This window comes from Acomys russatus, chromosome 11 (genome assembly GCF_903995435.1).
Source record: "Acomys russatus chromosome 11, mAcoRus1.1, whole genome shotgun sequence".
In the NCBI taxonomy this organism is placed as follows: Eukaryota; Metazoa; Chordata; class Mammalia; order Rodentia; family Muridae; genus Acomys; species Acomys russatus.
Window position 1 is genome coordinate 43,851,174 of NC_067147.1, and position 26,182 is coordinate 43,877,355.

Below are 26,182 nucleotides of genomic sequence, written 5' to 3' on the forward strand. Positions count from 1 at the left end.
GTTAGTATACAAAAAATCATGCAGAATAACAAACTTCACTATACTGAATTGTGAATTTGGGATGGATTCCAAACCAAAGCGCCTTGTTAGCTTCCATATCAGGAAGAAAAAAAAGAAAAGTGAAAATCAACCTCTCCCCTTACTGCTCCATTTTCTCTTTATGCTCAACCCCATCTGACATACTGAACACTGAGACTATGTTTTCATATATTGCCTTCATCACTGGAACATAAATGGGTGAGAATGTTTTCTGTGCATCCGAAGGCAGGTACTTAGCAGTGTGGCTGAATTAACGGGATGAGCACCGTTATGAAGGTGTCATCATTATGATTTTACCAAATAAAGAAACAAGTTCCAGGTGGGCAAATAATTTTTCTCAATGTCATAAAGAAGAGAAAAAGAAAAAGAAACTCTCTTTTTTAAAAAAGAAAATACTTTTGTTGGGGCTGGAGAAACGGTTTATGCTTAAGAGCACTTGCTGCTCTTGCAGAGGTCTTGAGTTTTGTTTCCAGAACCCATGTTGGGCTGCACACAACCCCATGTAACTCTAGTTCCAGGGATCCTACATCCCCTGCTGGCCTCTATGTGCACTTGCATTCAGTTCACACACACACACACACACACACACACACACACACACACACATGAATAAATCCATTTTTATGTACTTCTATCACCAGCAGAATGTTAGTATACATGCACTCGAATTTTTGTGCATCGCACCGAAGCCTCTGCCCCAGCATTCAGGATGTGTTCCTTGGCTTGGATTAAATCTTTATGTGACCTATAGGAGGGGAATAGGGTGAAAGAGGGAGGGAGGGAGGGAGGAACGGGAGGATACAAGTGAGGGGATAACAATTGAGTTGTAATCTGAATAAATCAACTAAATAAAAGAAAATTCTTTTGTGAGTACTAGAGCCCCTCCAAGGCTCTGTCTTTTATGGTATCTTTTTAATAATAAAGAAGATGACAGTGAGTATTCCAGACAGTTAAAAATCACCTTAATTCCACCCCGCCCCATAACAACAAGGACTCTCATTTGTAAAGCTCTCAACGCCTATTTCAGGAGCTTTCACATCCATTTAAGTCTCATCCTTGTGAAGTGACATGAGCAATAGTGTTAGTCCCACTTCACAACAGAGAAAACAGAGGCCCACTGGGTACGCTCAGGTTCCTCCAGCTCCATTAGCTGTGTGGCTGAGGAGGTCGATTGCCACCTCTGTGTCTCTGTCACTGGCTCTACACAAACAAGGGTGTGAGAGTATGTGTCATGATACATGAAACACTGGAAGCCCAATGACACGGATGAAAAAGGGGGAGCACTTTGGATCAGCCCTCATCCCATCCCTGCCCTCACCCCCCTGTGTTTTCTCCTCCCCTGTAGCCACAGCTCCTCAGCTGGAACAACTACATAACTCTGAATTGAGACCATTTTTATGAACTCATTTTAAAGGCCGGTACACATTTCAGTGAATTTATCGGTAACTCGGTCAGAGAATTTGAGGCTCAGTAGGGTATTTCACAGTCTAAATGCCAGATGTACTTATAAGAGGCCAAAGCATATGTGATTAGAGTTGGGAGCCGGCTACTGACTTTCTCAAATAAAATCTAAGATAGTGTGGTTTAGTAGAAGGCCTCCTGTGAAAAGTATTTTTCACTGTAAAAACTCAGTTCTTGGGTAGCAGGTTACAGTAGTCTTCATGTACTCTGAGGCATAGCCAGTTTTGCAGCTTGTTGAACAGACCCGTTCTGATATTAACTGGCATCTTCTCATCTTTCATCCATCTTTTATGTGCACAGTATACCACCCAATAAGGTATATGTAACAAGAGGGATCTGATGTGTGACCACCACCCATGTTGAGACTGAAGCCTGAGCCGGGCCACAGCGGCACACGCCTTTAATCCACGCACTCAGGAGACAGAGGCAGGCAGATCTCTGTGAGTTCAAGGCCACCCTGGTCTATAGGGCAAGTCCAGGACAGCCAGGAGCTGTTACACAGAGAAACTGTCTAACAACAGAGTGAAAAACAAAGCAAGAAACAAACAAACAAAAAAGACTGAAGTTGGTAATAAGTACATAGCATCACTCGGTGGCAAGAGCTGGGGCCATTTTGAAAACCTAAGGCTCCCATGGGGGTTTCCAAAATCTCACCCCAATGCTGAATTCTGCATCCCTGGTGCAGTGGTGAGCATTTCTACTGCCATGTACACCACCTGGCATGCAGAACACATGTGAAAGCTACTGACTCCTGACATCCACTGACCTCCAACAAAAGGGACTTTGCTGCCTCATACTCCCACTGCCACAGCTTCCCTGCCAGGTAGTCTATGTTCCTCCTCAAATCATGAACCAACATGAACTCTTTCTCCCTTGAGTTGCTTCTTATCAGGTCACAGCAATGAAAAATGTAGCTAACACAAGCAGTCTCACACACACAGACACACATAGACACACACACAGATACACACACACACGGAGACACACACACAGACAAACACAGACACACACAGACAAACACAGACACACACAGACACACAGACACACACACACGGAGACACACACACACACAGACAGACACAGACACACATGCAGAGAGAGACACACACACAGACACAGACACACACACACCACTCTTTCCATAGCTGCTTGAGAGACACACACACAGACACAGACACACACACACACACACACCACTCTTTCTATAGCTGCTTGAGAGACACACACACAGACACACACACATATGGAGACACACACACACACACACATACACCACTCTTTCCATAGCTGCTTGCTTCTTCCCATGTGTTACATGTAACAGCTTCATACACCGACACTTTAGTCAGGCATCTCTGGTCTAGACTCTTGAGCCCATCCCTCCTGCAACAGTGTTGTGTCACTAAGCCCTTGTGCAGACTTCAGCTTTCTTTCTTTCATAATAATACTCAGCTATTCTCTTTTCCAAATCTCAAATTGATATATTATTCACACCTGAGCACAGTGAGGTGGTCTGAATAAGAATGGACCCCATTCATATACTTGAATACTTATTCACCAGGGAGTGGCACTATTTGAAAGGATTAGAAGGATTAGGAGGTGTGGCCTTGTTGGAAGATGTGTGTCACTAAGGGTTGGCTTTGGGATTTCAAAAGCTGACATCAAGCTCTCTCTCTGTCTCTCTCTCTGTCTGTCTCTCTCTTTCTCTCTCTCTCTCTCTCTCCTCTCCCTCTCCTCCCCTCTCTCCCTCCCCGCTCTCTCTCTCTCTTCTCTCTCTCTGTCTCCTCGCTCTCTCTTTCTTTCTCTCTCTCTCTCTCTCTCTCTCTCTCTCTCTCTCTCTCTCTCTGCCCTCCCTCCCCACCTTATGGATCAGGATGTATCTCTCAGATGCTGCTCTAGCACCTACCTACCTGGATGCTGCCACCTTCCTCACCATAATGATAATAGACCAAACCTCTGAAACTGCAATGAAAACTCCCAAGTAAATGCTTTCTTTCATAAAGAGTTTTCTTGGTCATGGTCTCTTCACAATAATTGAAGAGTGATTAAGACACACAGTAAACAATAACTGTGCCCCGACTCTTGGTACTGGGTTCCAAGTCAGCATCAGACTGTACACAGCCTAGGGCAGAAACTACCTCTGTCTTTGTCCATCACTGTCCTTCAGCACCTAGCACAACAAACCCAGCACAGATGCTCAATGGAGGCTTAAATGCTTGGCAAACTCCTTTTAAGCAATATTCTTTTATTTGTTGTTGACTATGTAGCAGATTTTTGTTTGTTCTGTATTGTTTTTTGAGACAGGGTTTTCTCTGTGTAGCCCTAGCTGTCCTGGACTCACTTTGTAAAGCAGGCTGGCCTTGAACTCACAGAGATCCACCTGCCTCTGCCTCCCAAGTGATAGGATTACAGGCATACACCACCACACCCAGCAGGAATTATTCTACATTGTAGAAATGCATTATTATAAACTAAATAAAGACTCCTGTCCTGATGGAATTTATTTTTTAAAAACTCAAGTCCAATTGTATAGTGCATTAAACGATATGTGTTATGGCAGAGGCGGGAAGCAAGAATATAAAGGACCAGGCACTGGACTGTGGGGGCAAGGTAGGTCCCATTTCAAATAGGATGTGCAGAATAGATGAGAAACAGTGATATCAAACAGTCTGGAAGAAGGTGACTCATGTCTTCTTCACGGGGCTGAAGGTGGGGCTCACTGAAAGCATGTTTACCTAGTATGTGTACGTTTCTAAATTTAATCCCCAACATCATCCAAAAAGATAAGAGAAAATAAGCTAGAAGTGGGGAGGCTTGGCAGGCCATTGTGAGATTTTGAATGTACCCAGGATGAAACGGAGGGCTGCATAAGCTTCAGTCAAAGGAGGGGCATAATGCACTTGCACTTTCAGAGGACGCCTCCCCCATCCCCAGGCTGCTATGTTGAGAGTAGATAGGACAGATGTTATCAAAGAAAACCAGTCAAGAGGCCCTTACAGTAACCCAAGAGAGAGAGAGAGAGAGAGAGAGAGAGAGAGAGAGAGAGAGAGAGAGATGGTTCTAGCCAAAGTGACCACTGCTGAAATGGAGAGAGGAGATTGAAGATAGTCAGCATACCTGAAGTGCTCACAGCCACACCCTAAGATTTTTAACGGTAGGACTGGATCTTTGGTTGTCCAAACAACAATAGGCATTACAGTTATAGTCAAGTCAAAAAGAGAAATTGACAAAGGGCTTTGGGGGTTGACACACAATGTTGGTTAAGTCCATAGGGATGCATAACGTGTGTAAATACCAGCTAAGACACACATCAACGTAAAAGGAAAAGGACAGTTGTTAGTTCACAAGTTGATTTCAATTAGCCTTCCTCTAGGCTGCGTAGCGACCCTGACAACATCGCCTACCACCGGCCAGATACAGGCATTGGGCCACCACCTCTCTCTCCCTCTCTTGTGTCTCTGTCTGTCCCTCCGATTCTCTGTCTGTCTCCTTCCCCCTTTGTACATTCATCTTTCCCATGGTTAACTCAGATGAAATCTTCCCTCCCTCCATCCCTCGCTTTTCCCATAATAAACTTCCTTGTACCACACTTGTTGCACAGCACGTAATTTATATATCATAACAACAATACTGTTGAACTGTGCACCAGTGGTTCCAGGTATCTGGAGAAGCCCAGCTTGTGCCTTGCAACCTAGTTAGCTGAGTCTCCAAAAGCCCTTTCTGCTTTTGGTTCAAGGTCAGTGGTAGCCATGTTTTCACCAATCGGAGCGGGTTCCCCATTCATCCTCTCCTTGTTCTTGTTTTATAATCTATCTTTTCCTCCTTGAGTGCCCTACCATAGTCTTTAAATTCACAATGCCCTATATGAGAGTCGCCTGTGGTTTCATGTCTTAGTGATGTGTGTGGATGGAGCGCCTCTTTGGAAAACTTGGCCTCTTGGGTTTTATTTGTTCCATCACAAACAACAGGAAACACATGTTGAGGGGATGGCCACGTGGAGAAGGAGCAGGCTCTGTAACATGACTCCTCAAAAGGCCCTGGCCCATGCCACTCTGTATCTGGGTCTAGTCATGTTCTGCCTTTAGAGGCCAGGAAGGGACCTAGAGAATGGACTTACACGTTCTGTTCATCCAGGGACCATCCTTCGAGAAATGAGCCAACCGAAGATACCCATCTCTGAGATTTACGCCAGTGGGAAACTAATGCATTTCGATGAGGAATGATACATCCCATAATGTCTCCTCTTTCATTGTGCTGAGGTACAAAGCTACAACATTTATTTTTTATTTATTTTTTTTTTTTACATCGTAAAGCATTTAGAGCCATTATCTCACAGACAGATTGGGAACTACTACACAAGGCTTTCACAGGAATAAATCAATACACTATTGGCACTCCCTATAAAACTTTTGAGGCACCAGTCATGTTTTAACAGAGCACCACGGGGATTTCAACGTGTCCTGGGTTCTGTTCAGATTTATGGTTTTTCACGTAGATTAGAACATAATTCTTTGGCAATGAGATCTGTCTGGGTGCTCCCTTATGATGTTTACATGATATGGCCTTCTCAGTATATTTCCCTGTATCTTATTCCACTTAATCCTGTGGAGAGATAGCTTCACACCCATTTCACAGACAAGGAAACTGAGGCTGAGAGAACTAAAGTGACTTTTTTCAATGAAATAAGAGAAAACAGATGATCAATACTATCAAGCTCTTCAAGGTGGCTCCTCATTTGGTAAATTTATTTTTCATTATAAATTTCCTGGGACTGGGTGTGAGGCCTAGCTGGCAGAGTGCTTGTCTACCATTGGTAAATCCTCAGCACCATTTGTAAATGAGGTGTGCTGGTATACACCCTAAATCTCACCATAATGGAGACAAGAAAATCGGGGGTCTAAGGTCATAGTGAGTTGGGGGTTCATCTGGCATATATGAGACAGTGTCTCTAAATTAATGACCATTCAGCAAACACTTAAACAGATACCTTTAACATCACTTAGCAGACTCAACACACTCACCCTGAACTTTCATAACCCTTGAACAGCTGAGGGCTTTTCAGAAAAGCTGAGCAGGGCATCCTTCCTGTCTCCAAACTAACTTTCCACCCATCTCTTCTGCCAGGAGACCCAGCCACATGGGCTGGAGCCAAGCACCTCCACCCACTAACTAGGTTCAGGTAAGGCAGAGTACAATCTAGAGAACAGAGAGAGGGAAGAAAGAGAAGCTGCGACCTGCTCCCACCCTACTGGGTTGTCACAGATGCTCCTCTCCCTTCAGAGACATCATGGGGTGGTCTTACCACTGCTGGATCCTGCTAACCTCCCCACACTTTGTCTTTCTACATTGTGTGGGAAGAGTAAGCAGCAGGGACTGGCTACGGCTTCTGCATTTACTACTGGTTTCTCTAAATTCTGCCTCCATTTTCCCAGATAATTTTTTTTGTTGTTGTTAAACTCTCCATAAATTATCCAATTTGAGGCTGCCATCTGCTTCCTGCCGAGATCCTGACTGGCACACAGGGCTCCTCATTGCATCGCCTTTTACAGAGAGGTTTGGTGGTTATATTCTTCTGGAAAACAATCCCTAAGCAAATGCTCCATTAATGAGAAAACCAAGCTGGCATATTAAGGCTGAGGAAATGAAGACAAATGAGAAACACTCGTGTAAACCACGTAACACAGACCATCATGCTGGGGTTTGACTGACAGGGGACAATGGAAGCAATTCTGCCAAGGGCAGAGTGATGGGCCAACCCATGACTGCCTTTCCGAGTGGCCTTATCTACATATCCAAAGCAAATCTCACCAAAGTCTCTTATGGGGAGAAGACGAGTAACACTCCTCATATAAACAACAATTATACCAGCAGGTCACCCACATGACTCCCAGTTAACAGAAGTTACGGAAAAAGAATCTGAGGGCCAGAGAGGTAACCTGGTCACAGTCATACTGGATGTATACTCATTTCTGTCCTCCTCGAAAGAGGTTCATGAGCCTTAGACTATTCCAGAATTCTCCCTTCATGGCTCTGCCTCTGGATTGGCCCTTGTTTCAGACAATGGTCTAAACTCTAGGTGGATCCCTGATCCCTGTTTATAGCCAGCATCCTCCTTGCCTCCTACTGTGTCTCCAGCTCTCTATAATCCAGCTTTTCCCCTGTCCCTCCTCTCAGTTCTACACTGAAACCTGAAGGTTTTGTTTTGACCTCATTTCATTTTGTCCCTAAGCCTGTCTGTAGAACTCCACCAAAATTCTAAATAGACTCAAACCATAGCGTCTTCAAGTCCAGCCTACGTCCAGGTATTGTCAAGGGAAGAATTACACACAAAAAGTGTCTCAGCAACAAATACTGTTTTGTGGCAACAGGCCTACGGAACCCAACTTCACTGAGAGCAACTTAAATAACACCATTTACAAACAACAACAACAACAAAAACAAAAACAACAAAACAACAAAAACCATCCAATCCCAAATGATCATGCTCCTTATGAGCCACACTCATCTCTGAAAAGGTGCTATTGGCAATTTACTTTGCATTCACTTTGTATAAAGAATGTTTAAATTACCACAGACACACACCAAGGTCACAGACAAGCATCTCCAGTATTTGTCACATGGGCTGTGAGCTCCTGGAATCACTAAAACCTAAAAATGGAGATGGAGATGATGCAGCCGAAGCCATGGCTGAAAAGGCATTTTTCTGTCAGGAACATGGCCTTCCTTCTCTTGGAGCCATGTAAGGATGCTGACAATAAATGGGACATTATAGGCGTTTCATGCAAGGGAAGTATTTTTCTGTACTCTCACCCGGCCACAAAATTGACCCCTTTCAATGTGGTGCTCACACACCCGCTCAAACCCCTAACTTTTCAGATTTCATCCAAGGCCCTTAATCATGATGTTCACAGGCTTCTCTGTTTCTAGCCTTCCAATAACAGTGAAGTGGCTTTGGGAAGGAGGGGCGGCGGGAGAGGGGGTCCCTCAAGTGCTCCCATAATTTTCTTCACTGAGGATTCTGACAGCCATAGCTGGGAAATCTAGTCCTGGAAAACAAGCAAAAACCATTTCACCTTAATTCTTAGACCAGATGTCTAAAGGACTATTGTCAGGAAATCATTACTGGGCTGGGATATTATATGGTTGGTAATAAAGAACCTGCCAAGCACCTGTGAAGCCCTGGGTTCAACACCAGCACTGAAGAAAAAAAAAATCACTATTAAGAACTGTATCTTCTCTTGGTAACCTGCTATCCTTCCTCTGAGTGCCACCAGGCCTCCCCGTCCAGGGGACATGGTCAGAGAAGGGGCACCAGGGTTCGTGTGAGAGTCAGCTCTCACTCTCCACTCAAAGGTGGAGAATATCCTGTTTGTCGGCTAGGTCTTGGTAGGGGTTCGAAGTTTAATGCCTATATTCTCCTAAAAGCATATATAGGGGGAGGAGGTCTCCCTCAATCACAGACATAGGGGAGGGGAGAAGGGGGAAAGTGGGAGGGAGGGAAGAATGGGAGGAAACAGGGGAAGGGCTAACAATTGAGATGTAAGATGAATAAATTAATAATAAAATGTAAAAAGAAACAAAAAAGAACAATATCTTCTCATTGTTCCTTTATATCTATTGTCTCACGGGATTCTTGCACGCACTTCAGTGGCTAGTGGGCATTTGTAGTTGAGTTTTCCCACTGGGTGTTATGTATTTAAAAACCAATGAAGCAAAAGCAACATTTGGGCAATCATCAGAGCCACAGTGGAGGGCAACTCCGTGGGAAGATAACGTACTGAAGACAGCAGAGTAAATACTGTCTGCCTGTCAACAAGTGTGGCTCTGCAAAGTGGCTGGCCACACTTAGGGTCATGTTGCAACATTATATACATACGTACAAGTTAGACACACACACACACACACACACACAATCACACTGCTCATGGGCTGTTTGCATCACGAGTTGCACACCAGCACTGAGACTCCCCGGGGGAGACCAGACTTATACCTCCCAGCCACGCTTGTTTGTAGTCTATACTTACTGAGAGTGCAAGTGAATTGAAATAGCCATGCTGTTTAATCCCTTTCCCTCCTTCCCATTATCCTTCTGGAGTGTTCCTATAGTCATGCTGCATACATAATATAGATATTCTGCCAGGCCTCTAGTTTATATGTGAAGACACCAAGGCTATTGATGCCAAGTGTGTTAGTTAACCCTCCATTGCTAGAATGAAATACTTGAAGCAGTTAACTTATAAAAAGAAAAGGGCTGTTTGGCTCAGTTTGAGATGTTTCAGTCCCAAGCTGGCAGAACCCACTGCTTTTGAGCCTGTAGCAAGGCCGCACATAACGGTAAGAGCTCTGCAGCAGGTCAAAAGTGGCAACTCCATGTCCGGGAAGCAAGTGGGGGCAGGGAGGAAGAGAGGGGAGGAGGAAGAGAAGGAGGGGCTAGTATAAGATGTACCAGAGGCCCACAGTCCCTTTATAGACATACCCACAGTGATCTAAAGATCCCCCCCCACAACCAGGCCTCACCCCTCAAAGTCTTCATTCCCTCCAATAGCACCACACCAGAGACTAAGCCTTTAACTCACGGGCTTCTGAAGGGAGATGGCCATGATCCAAACTATAGCACAAAGAAGCATTTTTTGCAAGGTTGGCTGGCTAGTGACCACTCCCCATAACAGTGGAAGGCTTCCCATTTACACTAGAGTGCAGCATAAGAGGGGGGAGGGCTTTATGTGGGAGAGCACTCCCCTGTGCTAGGCACAATGACTTAAAGGTAGGTTTTCATTCCTTCTTCATAGCTGCCCTATGAGAAAAGTATTAATACTTATCCTTTCAGAGAAGAGGGGAACGTGTCGTTCAGAGAGCCCCCACCAGCTGTTGTTGTGAGTTTCTGAGCTGGGACAGCCTCCCAGAAGCACACTCCAGTGCAGCCACTAGCACCATGACCACTGCTGACGAAGGGTGTGGATAAATCCGGAAGGGACAAAGGGCCAGCTGAGAGGACCACCACCAGTATTCACCTAAGCAAATCCCTTGTTCTAAGTACTAGGGAGTCTTTAATTCAGCAGTAGCCCCCTTTCCTCATAGTCGCCTCTACTATGTAATGAGTTGTAAAGTCCCTCTCCAATCCCCACCTGTGAAAGAAAAAAATACCTGGATGGTCTGTGTACCTCACTGATGGGAATGGCGGGGCAGGGATGGCGATGGCGGGGCACAGATGGGAATGGTGGGGCAGGGGTGGGGATGGAGGCATCGAGGGTAGGGGGAGATATCTAGTGATGCTGGCCCACTGACTCACCAAACAAACCAATACATAAACCAGACAGTTTTTCAGAGTATGATGTGTGTGTGTGTGTGTGTGTGTGTGTGAGTGTGTGTACTGCACAACTCAAAAATGGCACTTTAACCAAGCGCCAACCAATTTCCCAGTGTTTCTTTTTATTCCCGTGACAAAACAAAGCCCCACACAGCTCCTTCTGATGTAGGACTCCCATGAACAAAAGATGTTCCTTGACACTAACTCACCTCGCCCGGCGCCTGCCCACCATGCCCTCTGCATTTGTCTTCAGGGTGGGTGAGTTTCTGAAGCAACATGTACCCCCCGACCAAACTCTTTTGATCACACTGTCCAGGGCACCTCATTATGCTGTTGGTCCAGCCTGCTAATGCGCCATTCAGGTTCCAGTTAATAGCTACAGATTTTTTTTCTCTCTCTCTTCAGAGTTTGGCAGCAGAGAAATTATTGCTTTCTCTCGAGCTCAAGGTACCGAAATACAATTTCTGAGAATGTTTATGCTGTTGAGTGGAGAAGACCTATTGGAGCAGAGGGCCTTGTTTTCTTACCAGCTAGTTTTCTAGATCCTTCCTTGCTTAACCAACTAAGAAGGAATGGCACTAATGTTGCTTTCTCCTTCCTTGACCAAGGCTGAAGGTTAAAAAGAAGCAGAAAGGCAGCTGGAACAAGGATGGGTTGGGATGCTCAGCTGTGTCTCTAACTGGCTGTGTATCTGAACTAAGAGGCTTCACCTCCCTGGACCTGTTTGCTGTTTGGAGCAGTAGACCGTACACCAAACAACAGGATTACACACTGCTGATTCACACCCTCTCTGATTTCTGTCTCTTAATGTTTCTTCATTAAAGTATCTTCATCAAGTGATAGTTTGCCAAGGTACTTTGGGTTTAAGATAGATCATCTTTTGGTGACCAAGTTGTTTCATTTGTACCTGCATTTACAGTGTTTGCAAAGCCCTCTGAACATGCTTTTTAGGAGAACTGGGGTTGAGTATGAATGGCTTGTTGGTGATCTTTTGTTTAGTTTTGTTGGTAGGTTTCTTTTTTTTTTTTAAGATTTCTTTATTTTATTTATTGCATATGAGTGCTTTATCTGCAGAAGAGGGTATCAGATTACATTACAGATGGTTGTGAGCCACCATGTGGTTGCTGGGAATTGAACTCAGGACCTCTGAAAGAGCAGGTGGCACTCTTAACCACTAAGCTGTCTCTCCAGCCCCATTGGTAGGTTTCTTAATGTCAATTAATATATATTTAAGATAACATTCAAGATGAAGTATATGGTAAAATATTGTAGTTATATGCTAATTTATTTTTTTGTTTGTGTGTTTGTTTGTTTAGTTGGTTGGTTTTGGTTTTTTGAGAAAGGGTTTGTCTATGTAACAGCCTGGGCTATCCTGGAACTCTCTGTAGACCAGGCAGGCCTCATACTCACAGAGAGCTACCTGCCTCTGCCTCCTGAGTGCTGGTGGGATTAAAGGTGTGCGCCACCGTGCCCAGCTACATGCTTATTTTTATTGGCAGTAATAATGAGCATTTCCACATGTTTTCTCATTACCACCAGGAAAAAAATGCTGGGTTCCTAGTACTTCATCCTTTTAGTATTAATATTTTTTTATTCTTTGAAAATTTCATGCCTGTATGCAATGTGTCTTCATCAGATCCATCCTTTATTCCCCCTTCAAGTCTTCACCTAATAGTGTTTTGTTTTGTTTTGTTTTGGGGTCATTTAGTATTCCCCTTTATTAACTATTACAACTTACTCTACACCTGGAAGTGGCTACTTTGCATCCATTATCCTAAAGCCCACCTTGGGTCTTGGGTAATAAGCAGGTAGGCTCACAACAGAAAGATGCTCGCTTTCAAACAATGACTCAATCCCTACCGTAGATCTCTTCATCTCCTTTATGCTTATTCAGCTTGCATCTAATTCCAAAAAAAAAAAAAAATCATTGATGGGATAATCTGTTCATGTTTATTACTCCGATGTTTTCATTTGGCAGGGTTATATGCATGCTACAGCACATGTGTAGAAGTCAAAGAACAACCTGCGGGAGGCTGATCCCTCCTTCTACCATGTGGGTCCCAGGGATGCCAGGCTTGGCAGTGAGACATCTCGCTGGCTAAGACAGTATTATGTTTTTCAAGATCCCAGAAGACCCAGAACACATGAGCAAGGTATAAATGGTTCGGCATTGCAACTAGTTTTTTGCTGGGTCATGAATGCACACTTGATGAAAACCAGCTGCCTGGTTGAGCGAGCTGTCGTAGAGCTCTGTCTTTCACACCTGTTCCACATGATGAAAATTCATACTCAGTGTTGCCTATTTGATCTGTCTCCACCTAAAGTCCAGGCAGCAACATCTACCTTTATCACACACACACACACACACACACACACACACACACACACACACACACACACACACACACACTGGATTTCTCAGGGAGCAAACAAGATTTTGCCTGTGAACTGTTCCAAGCTCCACGAAAGAATTGCATCGCTTACAGAGCAATTGCGTGTTTGGGAAGCGCTAAAGCATTCAGTGGACGTCAGCATTTCCCAGGAACAGCCTCAGCAGATTGTAGGGCCAAACACACCCAAGCAAGCACATGTTAGCAGCTCATGCATTATGGATTTCTGACCAGATATGAATAATTGATGGTTCCACTTAAAAATGCAATGAGTAAACTTCTAGATGCCATTAGTATTGTGTAGATAAATATTTTAAGAGCGCCATGTAAATATCCCATAGTCACTTTAGTTCATTGTGATCAAAGAAACATATGTCTTCGAATCTACACTAAATCAACAGAGGCAGTTTGGGGAAACACGGGATGAATGGAGAGCTGGAAGGCAACTGCAAGTCCAACGTAGAGAATCCTGGATCTTTGTTTCTAATTTAGCACGGAGTCACAGGACCACAAAGGGAACTGGCTATATTTAAATCTTGCCAAAAAATAAAAGGGAAACAGATTACAAAACAAGGAAAGGACTAAATACATCCATTCAGGCTCCTAAACTTGTTCTAACCTGTGGAAGAAAGTCGTCCAGAAGTTGACAACACAGCTCTGGATCTTCAAAGGAGAAAATAGGCAACTGCCACACAGGGAGGGCACTGTTTCAGATTAGCTCCCCATCTCCCCCCAGTCATAAGACATTAGGGGGGTCACTGGAGAGAGACAGAGACAGACAGATCAAAAAACTGCTTGCCAAGAGGAGGAGTGGGGGAGGAGGGGTTCTGGGAGGAGAGAAGGGAGGGGAAACTGTAGTAGGGATGTAATATATCAGAGAAGAATAATTTTTTTAAAAAAAATTTTAAGTGCTTGCCACATAAGTACAACAACCAGAGTTCAGTTCCCAGATTAATACGAGGTGTAATGATGCACACTTGTAATCTCAGAGCTAGAAGGATCCAGGGGTCTTACTGGCTGGCCAGCCAGCTCCAGATTCCATGAGAGACTCTATGCCAGACAGCAAGGTAGAGAAGACATCTGGCATTGACTTCTGCTCTCCCCCGCCCTCCCCACGCCTGCCGCACAAATCCAAGAGAGAGAGCATGCACACACACACACACACGGACACACATGCACACCACAGCTAAAATGCTGGAAGGCAAACAAGAAAGGAGGAAGAAAGCCTGAATTCAGATGCTAGCTTGAGCTCCCTGCCGAATGACCTGGCACCCACACGGCATCGCCAGGTCTGACCCACAGGGCTGAACTTTACAAGGAGCACAAGGCTCTTACTTGTTCTGTGATTCAGTCAGAACCCCAGGGTTGTGCAGCTTGCTCGAAAATAGCAACACTGAGTTTCTAAGACAAATTTCTCTTCCAAGACACAGCACAGTTTTTAGACTGAATTCACAGATAAGACTGCACCAAACATTAAAAAAAAAAAAAAAAAAAAAAAAAATAGCCCAGAATCCAGATCCAGCCTCCTGCAAGACCAAATCTGAGTCTCTTCACTGCCCTGTGGCCTTTCCTGAACCTTTGTGAGCAAATTATATTTTCCTTGTTCTCTAGGAACTCCACCAGCATTGTCCATTCACGCGTTCACTTGGTCACCCAGAACCTTCCGTGGTCACCTCTCTTGATACTGTGGAGAAGCTTGAGCTTGGGGAAGCCAGAGCTTCTCTTGTACTTTCATTCACTTCCCACTTCTGGCTTTGCAGAGTGCACTCAGAATGCAGTGTGTGGTGAATGAATGAATGAATGAATGAATGATACTGAGTTATCAGGGGGAAAAAATGAAGCTACACACAAAGGTATCCTTCTTTGATGAAATTGAACATTAAAAACCAGGATCAACTAAGTCAGGCTTCTATAGTCTAGAATGGAGGTTCTCACTCTATGAGTCACCACACCTTTTGGGGGCCAAACGGTCTATCACAGGGGTCACATAACAGATATGTTACATAGAAGCTATTTATACTACAATTCATAATAGTAGCACAATTAGTTATGAAGTAGCAACAAAAAAATAATTTTACGGTTGGGGCGGGTGGGGTGGGAGTCACCACAACATGAGGAACTATATACCGAAGGCTTGTAGCATCGGGAAAGTTGAGAGCCACTGGCAAACTTCAGAGTCTTTAAGCTTTGCCTTCCAACCCGGGAGGCTGAGAAGACAATGAAAGAGCAATTGATAAGGCACAGGGATCCAAATGACACACACACCTGTGAATCACATGTGTAGATGACAGATACAGACGTAGACAAATGACAAAGGCAGTGAACTGATGTGTAGAGCAGCAGACACTGAGCCCAAACTAGGTCTCTGAACCTGGAAAGAGTCCTTCCAGCTCGGGCATGAGTTTGCCCTGCTTTCCTGGAGAGTAAGAGACAGACTGGATGGGACCAGACAGAGATGGCAATGTCCTTAGGGCCAACTTCATAGCATGAGGCAGCTTCACACACACACACACACACACACACACACACACACACACACTCACTCACTCAAGCTGGTCAACAGGACACTAACTATTGACACCAGGACGCTCTCAGAGTGACACAAGTGGTGATCCAGTGAGATTCCAGTGACAAAACTGAAGTGAAGGTAGCAGCAATGGGAGGCCAGGAACAGGGGAGGTAGGAAGCAGTGTCCTGCTACTAATAGAAGTGGCAATGAGACCACATAGGAGAGCGCTGGGTGTTCTGTTGTAATAGAAATTTTTGGTTCTTTGTAAACTCAGTTATGTTATGTAAATATTTTTTAATGCCAAGTGTGGGTTTTTATTTTGGGCTTTAGTTTGTCTACAGCTGATAATTGCCTCCTGTGGGGTGTGGTTTTTGTCAGCTGGTAACAGCTTGCCTCATACAGCATGGAGAAGGGCGTGGTCTAAGACTCTGAAGAAGATAAATAGGAGAGCCCTGAGAGAGAAAGTGAGGCATGTGGTGGTGGTTTGTGACATGTATCAGTTTGGAAAGACCAGAGACAGATGGTGTGGCAGCTTGGAGATAGACAGAGAGAAACATTTCAATGCAGTGGCTCAGAAGAGACCTCTTGCTGCATTTGCTGTTGACAGAAATTGGTATTTCCCCCAAAAGAACCCAGTTGACCCTAAACAGCCAGAAGAAGTAAAGGGGTCTGTTACCTGCTGTGGTTAATTTAGTAGTAGGGCCTAATAAATGTTTTTCTATTAGCCTTAAAATTATTATTATTATATACAGTTATGGTGTATAGACACCTGTGACATTTTTAAATGGCCTTTGTTAAGCTGGGGTAGAGCAGATATTAATCTCCTAAACTACCTTCTATACCTCCCTGCCCCAATCCCATGCCGTCTACTTCTAATAATTTCTATTGAGCTACCTTCCACCCATAATCCCAAATATTTGTTAATGCTCTTCATCTGGGTCAAAATCCTCCATCTATACCAGCCATGTGCTTTTTCTCTGCCTAAACCATGGCACAGACTTCCTTCTCTTCCTCTCTTCCTTGCCTCCTCTTCTTTTGGTCTCTCTCTGCTTCCTTTCCTAAGAACCTCTCTGTCCAACCACGCCTATCGCATTTGCCCTGCCCAGGTATGTTGGCTTTTTATTGGTCAAAAAGGAATAAGTTCCTAGGCAAGGTAACAAACATTTTGAGGGTACATGAGCCTGCTCATTTGGGTAGCAACCAGGCCAACCCCCAACAGTGCCCCCTCTCTTTCTAACCTTCTTTCTCTCTTACCCAGGGTTAGGGGCTTGGTGGAAGGGACGTAGAGGCATCAATACCCCAAATAAAATAGTTTAAAAACAAGAGTCAACATCCTGTCCCCTCCTCGAGACACACAAGGGGTACGCCATGTTGAGTCTTGTATCCTCAGGATGTGAGACAGAATCTGGTTCTAGTCCCCTAATATATATAGGAGGAGGAAAAAAGGAGTAGAAGAGGGGGAAAGGGAGGGGAAGAGAAGGAGGGAGATAGAGGGAGAAGGAAGGGGGGGATGAGAGGTAGGGGTGAGAGAGAGAGAAACTGAGATTGAGAATTTGTCTAGTGACATTTTAAACATCAAATGGAAGCCACCATTGACCAGAAGCCTTGCTTTACCCTCCCGTGCCTCTGGCCTGGAAATAACAGTTACACTTCTACTGAAGTACAGATAATTATTACTAAAAAGCTTCCATTTACTGCAGAGATAAGCAGTAAAACAATAACTCCATTCTCCCTGTGTGCCATGGCTAAAGGTGGATGACAATAAAACACACCCTGATATGAGCATTGCTAAACACGAGGGAAAGAAAGGACTGTCACATCTGCTGGTGAAGAGTCACCACAATTTTTTTAAAGGTCTCTCTCTACCCAGGGGATATCATCATCCTGCTTTTGAACATCCCTTTCAGAGCTAGCTCTTGGGCCAGGAAACAAACATCAAACATGTAATGAGTCTCTTGGACTCTTTTTTTTTTTTTTTTTTTTTTTTTGCACTATAAGCTCTTCAAATTACAAGAGCAATTTCTGTGTGTGTTTGCAAGGGGAATCAGAGAATGAGTCATCCCTGAAGCGTGCACAACTACAGTCACCTCCATCTCCTCTGACACTCCGTCCCTTTTTCCTCATAGCAGGGCTAGCAGGTCAACACACAACTTGCTTTTCTCACTAAAAGGTAGATGATAAGTAAGCCTGCAGCACTTTCTTCATGTGGGAGTGGGGGTGGGGGGTTGAGAAGCCACATAAATGGGAACACACACAGCAGAATATCATCTTTCATTCTTTTATTTTTTTTCCTTTCTTTATTTCTTGCCTCTCCCTTCTCTTTCTCTCTTGCCTCACTGTTCGGGGACATCACGTTAACAGATGCATGGTCTTCTGCATTTGTCCTTGTGAACTGAAATATAATTAAGTACTTGTTCTATGCATACTATCAGATAAGATTCATCTGGACCCCGCTGAGAAAGGAAACCTACCCTAGTAAAGGAATCTGACAGGAACCGTCAACAACAAAGAAATGAAAACTCGAAGATTCCAGTCTAAAGTTCATCAAAAAGTTACGTTTCCCATGAAGGAAACTTTCCCCTCCCCCTTGGCAATGATAATGGAACGTGAAGTCAAAGCCTTACCTAAAATTTGATCTGAAACTAATCATTGCATCACCTCAGGAATTGAATTCACTCAACTACTGAGAATTAAAAAAAAAAAAAAATAGGGCCTCACCAATAAAATTTAAAGTAATTTAAATTCAGCAATTTCCCCTGCAGGCTCCACACAAAAGCAAATACAAACACACCATGATGGTTGTTTTCACTGTCAACTTTACTGGGTTAGAATCACCATGGAAACATGCCTCTAGGCATAGCTACAGGGTATTTCCAGAAACATTGAAATGAGCAAGGAAAACCCACCCTGAATGAAGGTGGCACCATCTTATGAGCCAGAGTTCCAGACTGACTAAAAAGGGGGACCAGGAGGTGAGCTGAGCACCAGCACGCATCTCTCTCTCTCTCTCTCTCTGTTTCCTGCCTGAGGGTACATTGTGACCAGCTGCCGCCTGCACCTGTCACATGACTTCCCCTCTATGTACTGGACCCTGGAACTATGAGCCAAAACAAACTCTTCCATTCTGGTGTGGTTTTCTGTCAGGTATTTGGTTACAGCAATGGGGAAAATAACTAATACATGTGGTCTAGAAAATTCTATGGCTGTGGCGCTGCCTGTGATTATAATAAACTATTTGTAGGATAGATCCCAATTACGAGGCATTGGAACACAGATGGAAAATAATAAGCAGGCAAAATCATGTGGGTTGTATGGCCGGCTATTTTATAAAGATGACTATCTCACACATTTTGCACATGGCCACCCACTAAGGACAGCCCCTGTTCCCTTTCACCCTCTTTTGTAGTTTCATGGCACCCCCACCAACAACAACCGTCAAAGACATTTACTTATTGCTTGCGATATTTCATGGGTAGGAAATGAGTTGGTCTTCTATTCTAGAACTGCGGCTAAAGCAAAAGCCCAACACAATTGCCCTTCTCCGGGCGAGACAAGTACACTGTACCCTGGAGCAGGGGTACAGACCTGTGCACATAGGACTCAAGAGTTAGGCCAGGTTTGACACATTCATCTTAGGAAAACCTCTGAGATGCAAAGGAAGCTACAATACATGACAAACAGATGTCAGGGAGACAATGACAGCAAAAGCAGAAGGATTCTATATGGGGCACCTGTGAGTCCCCAGTAAAGGGCGGGGCGTTCACCCAAATTTTAAAAAAATCTATTTTTTAATTTATTTATTTATTAATTCATTCATATTACATCTCAATTGTTATCCCATCCCTTCTATCCTCCCATTCCTCCCTCCCTCCCACTTTCACCCTATTCCCCTCCCCTATGACTGTGACTGAGGGGGACCTCCTCCCCCTGTACATGATCATAGGGTATCAAGTCTTTTCTTAGTAGCCTGCTATCCTTCCCCTGAGTGCCACCATGCCTCCCCATCAAGGGGACATCGTCAAATATGGGGCACCAGAGTTTGTGTGAAAGTCAGTCCTCACTCTTCACTCATCTGTGGAGAATGTCCTGTCCCTTGGCTAGATCTGGGTAGGGGTTCAATGTTTACTGCACGTATTGTCCTTGGTTGGTGCCATAGTTTGTGGAGAACCCCTGGGCCCAGATCTGGCTATCATAATGTTCTACTTGTAGGTTTCTAGGACTCTCTGGATCCTTCTATTTCCCCCATTCTCCCATGCTTCTCTCACCTAGAGTCCCAAATGGATGTGCTCACATCTATCCCACTTTCCTGGTAAGTGAAGACTTCCATGGGACATATCCCTTGGGCTAGTGTCTAGTTATTAGTGAGTATATACCATTTGAGTCTTTCTGATTCTGGGTTAACTCACTCATTATGACCATTTCTAGTTCAATCTATTTGTCCACAAATTTTGGGAATTCCTTGTTTTTAATGGCTGAGTAGTATTCCATAGTGTAAATGTGCCATTGTTTCTTTATCTATTCTTCTACTGAGGGACACTTAAGAATATCAAATGGCTGAGAAACACCTTAAAGAAATGCTCAACATCTTTAGTCATCAGAGAAATGCAAATCAAAACGACTCTGAGATTCCATCTTACACCCATCAGAATGACTAAGATCAAAAATTCAAGCAACACCACATACTGGTGAGGATGTGGAGAAAGAGGAACAATCCTTCATTGCTGGTGGGAATGCAAACTAGTACAACCACTTTGGAAATCTATCTGGCACTATCTCTGAAAACTGGGAATAGGGCTTCCTCAAGACCCATCTATTCCACTCCTTGGAATATACCCAGAAGATGCGCCAGCACACAACAAGGACATATGCTCAACCATGTTCATAATGGACTTATTCATAATAGCCAGAACATGGAAACAAAAATGTATTTTTTTAAAACTTGCAGGCAAATGGATGGAACTAGAAAAGATCATCCTGAGTTAGGCAACCCAGACCTAGAAAGACACACATGATATATAGTCATAAATGAATATTAGCCTAACATAGATGTCTGTTGAGAGGCACCACTCAGCAGGGGATAGGGACAGATACTGGGACTCAAAGCCAGACTCTGGATGAAGGGCTGAGAGTTGCATGGAAGAGTTGGGATATGGAAGGAACCTAAGGAGTCAGGAGCCCCACAGGGAGACCATCAAGGCCGGTGGACCTGGACCGGGGGGAAGGGGGGCACTGCTCAACCTGATGCGCTAAGCAAGGACATTGCAAAACAAGAACCTTGACCACCTAATCAGGCATAGCTGCTCATTCTCCAAGTTCACATGGGGGAGGAGAGCCGGGACTGCCTCTGACAGGAACTCTAGTGCCTATGATTGTAGTCACAGGGAGGAAGGGGATGCAGGATATCCTGATAAGCCCTGATAGGCTGAGGTCAGACAGTAGGAGAAGAGCAACCACCTGCCCCCCCCCCCATAAGCGGTCTAGGGGAGGGGAATAGAGCAGAAGAGGGAGGGAGGGTGGGAACTGGAAAGACAAGAGCAAGAGCGAGGGAATAACAATCGGGATGTAATGTGAATAAATTATAATAATTTTTTAAAAATTTTTTTAAAGACACCGTCAGTAAGGTTTCCAAAGCACATCTCTCTCTGCTCACTTTTGACCACAAGAGTGCAGTGAGAAATTGTGAAGGGAGGCCAAGCGTGGCTCGGAAATGTAAAGCTAGTTCACCTATGCTCAAGGTAATCATTTCCTTGGCATTAACACGTCTTGAAAGGTGTTTGAGCTGTATAGAAGCAATTCCTCTGGTCTCTGCTGCCACCTAGAGTTCGAGGTGGGAACAGCGGAATGAAATCCTCAGGCGGCTTGAAAATCCTGCTCCAAACTGACCTACATTCATGTTGTTTTATTTGCGTGCCTTTTAATGTATGCATTCACACACACACACACACACACACACACACACACACACAGGGCCATTTGGTTTGCGGAGGATACACAAGGCGTCACTTGCATTCAATTAAACTCATTCCAGGTTTGGCACTTTTCCCACAGTTAAGTTAGTGTTTTCGAAATCGGATTTGTCACTTAATTAAGCCTGGGCATTAATAGTCCCACAGCCTTGAGAGGCATCTTTGCGTCTAACTGAACCAGTTTGGATTGTCAGGGTGAAGAGACAAGTACTTAAAAGGATGGAGATGTTGCAAATGAGACCACTTGCAAAGCCTTCCGTCTAAAGAGGAAAATGCCAGTGTTTTCATTGTAGGCGAAGGGTTTTTTTAGTTAAGTGCATTCTGGGCTTGAATGTCCTCCGTAATTCCTGGGCTGAGCAGCACAGCCACAGCTTTAAAGGTGGTGTGAAAGAAAGGACTGTCAACTAGACACAATTTAGAAGTATCGTGGAAACGAGCTTCTACAAGTGTCCACGAGGAAGTCTCTAGATTGAGCTGGGGTGGGAAAACCCACTCTAGCTGTGAGCACTATTCCAGGGAATCTTGACCTGAATAAAGGGAAGTGAGCACACATCCATGAGCTTGCACTCTTGTTCTCTCTCTCTCTCTCTCTCTCTCTCTCTCTCTCTCTCTCTCTCTCTCTCTCTCTCTCTCTCTCTCTCTCTCTCTCTCTCGTGTGCTCTCCCAGGTTCAGGCTACCAGGGCGTGGAAGTCATTAAGGCAGGAGTATGAGGTAGTTGGTTGTTTTGTATCTACAGTGAGGAAACAGAGAAAAACAAACATGTGTACCCACTTCACTTACTCCATTCAACACGCTCCCTCAAAGCTGTGGCCAGGGATTTGTCTCCAAAGTGATTCAAGATCCTTTCAAGTTGACAAGCAACATAAACTATTTCAGCTCAGGGATCCCCCAGCCCGGGGATGGAGAAAGCAAAGCCAAGCTATGTACAAAGCCCTTTTGTGCCACACTTACATCCCTCCAATGGGAAAAGAGACATGTGGACCCACATATCCCATTATTGCCATGCCGAAAACTATAGTGTTATTTCTACATCAATAGAAAGAATTCTAAAATTTTCTAGATCAACAATAAGTTCTTTATTCCCATGTGGGTCTTCACACTTCCACCAAAACATATGGGGAAAAAAAGAGAGACAAGGAAAGTTGATGGTAATATATCCACATCATAAAAATCTGATAGCAACTCCCCAAAGACTGTGTTATAGATGCCTGAGATCTTGTGGTGGTTTGAATAAAAATGACTCCCATAGGCCCATAGGGAGGGGTACTATTAGGAGGTGTGGTCTTGTTGGAGGAAGTGCGTCACTGGGGGGTGGGCTTTGAAGTCTCAAGCCAGGCCTGGTGTGTCTCAGTCTTATCCTGCTGCCTGCCAATCTGGGTGTAGAGCTCTCAGCTCCTTCTCCAGCACCATGTCTGCCTGCACGCCACCATGCTTCCCGCCATGATGATCATGGACTAAACCTCTAAACTGTAAGCCAGCCCCAGTTAAACATTTTTTTTTTCTTTATAAGAGTTGTTGTAGTCGGGGAAATGTCACAGCAATAAAACCCTAACTAAGACAATGTCTTGAAGGGCATTGCTTCAGCAGGACATATACGTGCCAAGCTAGAAAGTGGCATGCTAAACTCAAGGCAAACAAATGACCCAGGCCATCTGCTACACCATGGGTCTCTGACAGGTGAAGCCACACAGAATCTCCAATCTTAATGGTACCCAGAAAGGCTCAGTACGGGCACTTGAGAGCCAGAGTGCTTGGGTCCACATCCTTACAGAGACAGTTTTTCTAAACTCTGTGACTCTAAGCAAAGTTGTAAGTTCTCTATCAGGATGGTGAAATCACTGTGTGCTATAGAATGTAACTCTGAAGCTTGACATTGGCCTGTTCTTTTCCAAATCTGCGCTAGCATGCAGTGAGAAACCTATGAACTTTGTGAAAGCTGTTGTTCAAAGGAGGCACTTTTGGTTTTTAATTGCAATCGCCCAAAACTCAGAGTAGGAAGTTCGGGGGGAGGGGGAGAAGAGGGAATCCAATAGACTAAAACTCACAGAAATAAGTTCTTACCTTGCAGTAATGTGACCCTCTTGTGTTAGGCAAGGTCACAGGAAGCCAGCACCTGGCACAGGTGTGAAAATTGTCTGCAGACCTGAGAGCCTCAGCCCAAGTTCTGATGTATGCTGTTGCCGCCTCTGCCTCCTCCTCCTCCTCCTCCTCCTCCTCCTCTTCCTCCTCCTCCTCCTCCTCCTCCTCCTCCTCCTCCTCCTCCTCCTCCTCTTCTTCTTCTTCTTCTTCTTCTTCTTCTTCTTCTTCTTCTTCTTCTTGTAGAAATTTTACCTCAGTCCATGTCTTCACCTAAGTCAGAGCCTCCACTGTAAAGTTCGGAACTCAATTAAGAGAGACAAGTAATTGCTTCTGCCTCGCTGGCAGGCAGTGCTGCTCTGAGACACACCAGTGCTTCTCCCTGGCAGCGTTAACCAAATCTGCAGCTGTGAACCTTGACCCCTGCACCCCTGGCCAGGTGGCCAGAGGGAGGCCTGATAGAACCCTTTGCTATGACTCTAAGATGCTATCTCATTGGGGAGATAAAAAGCCAGGTCTTCCATCCTTGGCCTTGGACATGCCGGCTGGCCAGATGCTCAGAATGCCTTCCTAGTGACTTCTCTCACCCTTCAGATATGACCAGCTGTGAGATAATCATATCAATAACTTTGAGTGCATATTTGCACGTGTGTGTGTGTGTGTGTGTGTGTGTGTGTGTGTGTGTGTGTGTGTGAACATGGTTAGATGTGACTGCTGATCTCTGGGCTATTGCCACTTGCTGCCATTGCCTGGTCCTTGGAGTTAGAGAACTGAACACGACACCTCACTCCACTCTTGCTAGCTATGCAAACTGAAGTAGTTTATTCTTATCTTGTGCTTTCTATCATGTGTAAGGAAAACTTTCTGTGTCTCCTCTCTAGACCTATTCAGCAAGTAAATTGGATCATATATGGAAGAAAAGTTAGTAATATACAAAGCTTTCTCTATTCGTTAGAGAAACGACAATAATAGTACTTTTAATTGCTCCTCCACGGAGCACACTTCATACCTCTCAAATACTGTTTGATGGCAAGCACCACTATTCAACTTGCAGCACTTATGCAGGTTTACTGCATAAATGAGGAAGCCAGCAGTTGAGCAGAGGACACTGGAGTGGCTGGGGCAGATATCAAGATCTTGATTCATCATCTCCATTTGCTGCAAGCCTGAAAATGCAAATAGGATGTTTCAAAGCAAAGACAGAGGAAACCAGAAATACACAGGACTAAGCTTGGGTCTCGCATCTCAATCACATTTTAATACAGCAGAGTACCTAGAGGCAATGAGAACGAAAAAAAAAGAAAAAGGACATTTTTCCCTATCTATTTTTAAGTACTATAGCATTGGCGTCCAAACCCGAGATCAGTTCTATTAAAACAAACGGGGAGACTGGGAGACGAAACCTGCTTGTGCAGGGCTTTGCAGCCAGGCGTCCTATCTGAGTGCTCCATCTTTAGACTCAGCGCTAGGGCTGTGGATCACATGGTGGCACCCAGTGCGTTGACTACTGTTTTCCGTTGTTGAGGAAATACCTGGCAAAGGCAATTTAAGGAAGGAAGGCCTTGATTTGGCTCAGGGCATTGTGCAGACGCCATGGCAACAGGCACTTGAGGCAGCTGGTCACATTGTACCCACAGTCAGGAAGCAGGGAGAAATAGATGGTACAGCTCAGCTCATTTGCTGTTGTGTTATTATCATTATTACTATTGTTGTTGTTGTTGTTGTTGTTGTTATTATTATTATTATTATTATTATTATTATTATTTCTAGGGCCCCACACCACGGAGTGACTGGTCCTCCCCACTTTGGGTAGGCCTTCCCATCTAATTAGCCCAATCTAGAAACTCTACAAGTCTTTCTCAAAGTTTGTTTCCGTGGTGATTCTAAATCCCACCAAGCTGACCTCCAAGATTAACCATAGGAAGCTATTTATATGCTTAACCTTGTTGACCTGATAAGCTTTAGCACAGCCTAGAAGACAAGACTGTGGACATGCCTGGGAGGGACTGTCTAAATCAGACTGAGGTCGAATGACCAACGCTGGATGCGGGTTCCACCACTCCATGGCTCAGGGGCCCAGACTGTTAAGAAGGAGATATTAAATTGAGTATCACTCTTTGTATCTCTCTCTCTCTCTCTCTCTCTCTCTCTCTCTCTCTCTCTCTCTCTCTCTCTCTCTCTCACTCTCGCTCTCTTTCTCTCTCTCTCTCTGTTTCCTGACTGCAGATGCAATGTGACAAGCCACCTCGCTGTTCCTGTTGCCATGACTTCTCATCACGATGACCTGCATAACCTTTAAGCGTATGCCATCAAGTTGCTTTGGTTGAGATATTTTTATCATGACAACAGGAAAGCAATAACTAATGCAACCTTCACAGCCTACAGTAAACATCGGTACTAGCTTCTTCCAGCTCCAAGTACCGATTCTCTGAAGCT